Below are 3,556 nucleotides of genomic sequence, written 5' to 3' on the forward strand. Positions count from 1 at the left end.
AAAAAAAAAAAAAAAAATTAGTGAAGAGGGGACAGGCAAGGTTGCGCACACATGTAATCCCAAAACTTTGGGAGGCCGAGGTGAGCAAATAACTTAAAGTTAGGTGTTCAGAGAGCAGCCTGGCCAGTATGGTGAAACCTTGTCTCTACTAAAAATACAAAGATTAGCCAGGTGTGGTGGTAGGCGCCTGTATTTCCAGCTACTGTAGAGTCTGAGGTAGGAGAAGCGCTTGAATATAGAAGGCAGGTGTTGCAGTGAGCTGAGACCGTGCCACTTCACTTCAGGCTGGATGACAGAGAGAGTGACTGTCACAAAAAAGTAGAAAATAAATAAATAAATAAAGATCAAGAACAGTGGCTTATGGCCATAATCCTAGCACTCTGAAAGGCTGAGGCAGGTGAATCTCATGAGGTCAGGAGTTTGAGACCAGACTGACCAACATGGAGAAACACTGTCTTTACTAAATACACAAAATTAGCTGGGCATAGTGGCACTTGCTACTTGTGAGGCTGAGGCAGGAGAATCACTTGAACCAAAAAGCAGAGGTTGCAGTGAGCCAAGATTGTGCTATTGCACTGCAGCCTGGGTATCAAGAGCAAAACTCCTTATCAACAAGAACAACAAAAAATTAGTGAAGAGGAAAACAAACAACAACAACAAAGAATAAATCGAAATGAAAGGAGTCTAAACAGATGAACAGGATGTCATCAAGGACAACATCCTACACATTATGAAACTTCCAGGCCAGGCGGGAAGGTTTGCACCTGTAATTCCAGCACGTTGGAAGGCCAAGGTGGGGAAAAAACCTGAAGTCAGGAGTTCAAGCCTGACCTGACCAACATGGTGAAATTCTGTTTGTATTAAACATATCATAATTAGCCAGGTGCGATGGTGTGCACCTGTAATGTAATCTCAGTTACTTGGGAGGCTGAGGTGAGAGAATCACTCTAACTCAGGATGCAGAGGTTGAAGTTAGTCGAGACTGCACCACTGCAATCTACCCTGAGCGACAGAGCAAAACTCCATTAAAAAAAAATAAACAAATATAACAAATTCCAGAAATCCCAGAAGACAGTGAGGGAGAAAGGAACAGAAAAGCCCATTGGAAGACATAATGATCAAAAATTGCTAATTACAGAATGCAAAAGAAACAAATTCAACGCCTTAAGAATATCCAATTAGGATAAATCCAAGAGACGTACAACAAACATCATAATAAAACTGTCAAAATTCAGAGATAAAGAAAGAATTCTAACAACAACCAAAAGAAGAGCTAACTGTCACCCAAGATTGTGTTGATGTAATATTTTTAAAAAATTGCTCAGGAGAAACATCAGAGTATACAGGCAAGTAGGATGGTACAGTCAAAGCTCAAAAAAAAAAAAAAAAAAAAAAAAAAAAAAAAAAAAAAAAAAAAAAAAAAAAAAAAAAACAAAAGCAAAAACAAAAACCACTGGCAAATAAAAATACTATACCCAAGAAAATGTTCCTTCCAAAAGCATCAAAAAATTACATCTTCCTTAGTTAAACAGAAGTGTATGGAGTTGGTTATCACTACATCTGCAGCTATGCTCTGCAGAATTGAAGGTTCTGGATGGAAAAATTACCTAGAACCATGTTGTATACTCATATGAATACACCTAACACTACTTTCCAGTTAAAGCAAAATATGGAGGAGTTTGCCAACTGCATATGAATTTGCTGACATACATTACCTGAAACTTTAAAATTAACTGAAATACCTATGAGAGACACACAAAAATGCAAATTAAATATAAACCAAATCTATTTTCATTTTTATTTTTCAGACGAAGTTTTACTCTTGCCACCCAGGCTGCGGTACAATGATGAGAACTTGGCTCACTGCAACCTCTGCCTCCCAGGTTCAAGTGATTCCTTTGCTTCACTTCCCTGAGTAACTGGAATTACAGGTGCTTGCCACCAAGCCTGACTAATTTTTGGTATTTTTAGTAAAAACGGGGTTTCACCACGTTGGCCAGGCAGGTCTTGAACTCCTGACTTAACGTCATCTCCCTGCCTTGGCCTCCCAAAGTGCTGGGATTATAGGCGTGAGCCACTGTGCTCGGCTGCCACCAAATTTTTAACAATAAAATTAGATTTAAATAAAATAGGATGTCATAATCACTGATTGGCAAAGCTTACAAAGCAAAATAAAACAAGAAAATGAAAAACGGGAGCATGTGGCCAAGCAAGATGGCTCACTCCTGTAATCCCAGCACTCTGGGGAGGGCTGAATAAGGTGGGTCACCTGAGGTTAGAAGTTCATGACCAGCCTAGCCAAGATGGTGAAACCTCAACTCTACTAAAAATACAAAACATAGCTGGGCATGGTGGCACATGCCAGTAATCACAGCTTCTTGGGAGGCTGAGGTTGGAGAATTGCTTGAACCCCAGAGGTGGAGATTGCAGTGAGCCGAGATCATGCCATTACACTGCAGGCTGGGTGACAAGACTGAAACTTTGTCTCAAAAAAAAAAAAAAAGGTCATGTGAAGAAACATATGTTTTACCATTTAATAAATGCATAATATATGCAACAGTTGGGGCTAAACAAAAGAAAAAAAATGCATAATATGAACAAAATCCCAGGGCAAAAATAAATAACTAAATTAAATAATCAAAACTAGCTCTCAAAACATAGGAAAAGGATGCTCAGCAAAGTATTAAAATTTTCATTCTACATACACATGTCCATGACTAATGCAATCTACTCATACTCTCAAGGAACAGAAAATATAAATAAAAAGGGCTTTCATTTTCATCAAACACAAAGAGAACATGGTAGTAAGACCACACCACATTCACAGGTAGCTAGTGTGTTATTCTTGGTAACAGCGAAAAACTGTCAAGGATATCATGTGGAGTCAGGAGTTTGAGACCAGCCTGGCCAACATGGTTAAGCTGCATCTCTGCTATAAATACAAAATTAGTTATGTGTGGTGGGGGACACCTGTAATCCCAGTTACTTGAGAGGCTGAGGCATGAGAATTGCTTATACGTGGGAGGTGGACTTTAAAGTGAGCCCAGATGATACCACTGAACTTAGGCCCGGGCAGTAGAGGGAAACTCAGTCTGAAAAAAAAGCAAAGAGCAAAAAACAAGCCAGGTGCAGTGGCTCATGCCTGTAATCTGAGCACTTTGAGAGGCCAAAGCAGGCGGATCACCTGAGGTCCGAAGTTTGGAACTAGCCTTGTCAACATCATATAAACCCCATTACTACCAAAAATACAAAATTAACCAGACATGGAGGTACATGCCTATAATCCCAGCTACTTGGGAGAATGAGGCAGGAAAATTGCTAGAGCCTGGGAGGCAGAGGTTGCAGTGAGCCAAAATAGTTCCACTGCACTCTGGCCTGGGTGAAAAGAATGAAACTTCATCTAAAAAATGTAGGAAAAGAAACAAAACAAAACTGTCCTGCTGGGCGTGGTGGCTCAAGCCTGTAATCCCAGCACTTTGGGAGGCCGAGGCGGGTGGATCACGAGGTCAAGAGATCGAGATCATCCTGGTCAACATGGTGAAACCCCGTCTCTACT

General features: G+C 40.4%; 2 protein-coding genes and 1 pseudogene across 4 annotated transcripts in view; 1 reads left to right on the plus strand and 2 right to left on the minus strand.

The window, feature by feature from the left end:
* LOC119469431 (zinc finger protein 160-like) overlaps positions 1–3,556 on the plus strand; it is a 609,418-nt gene that overhangs the window by 140,313 nt on the left and 465,549 nt on the right. The window lies entirely within an intron of this gene.
* Positions 1–3,556, minus strand: part of LOC108295644 (zinc finger protein 845-like) — a 43,261-nt gene that overhangs the window by 28,437 nt on the left and 11,268 nt on the right. The gene's annotated exons all lie outside the window — the stretch shown is intronic.
* The window catches only part of LOC119469433, a 50,380-nt pseudogene that overhangs the window by 3,435 nt on the left and 43,389 nt on the right, over positions 1–3,556 (minus strand).

Source organism: Cebus imitator, unplaced genomic scaffold (genome assembly GCF_001604975.1).
Source record: "Cebus imitator isolate Cc_AM_T3 unplaced genomic scaffold, Cebus_imitator-1.0 Scaffold654, whole genome shotgun sequence".
Taxonomy (NCBI): domain Eukaryota; kingdom Metazoa; phylum Chordata; class Mammalia; order Primates; family Cebidae; genus Cebus; species Cebus imitator.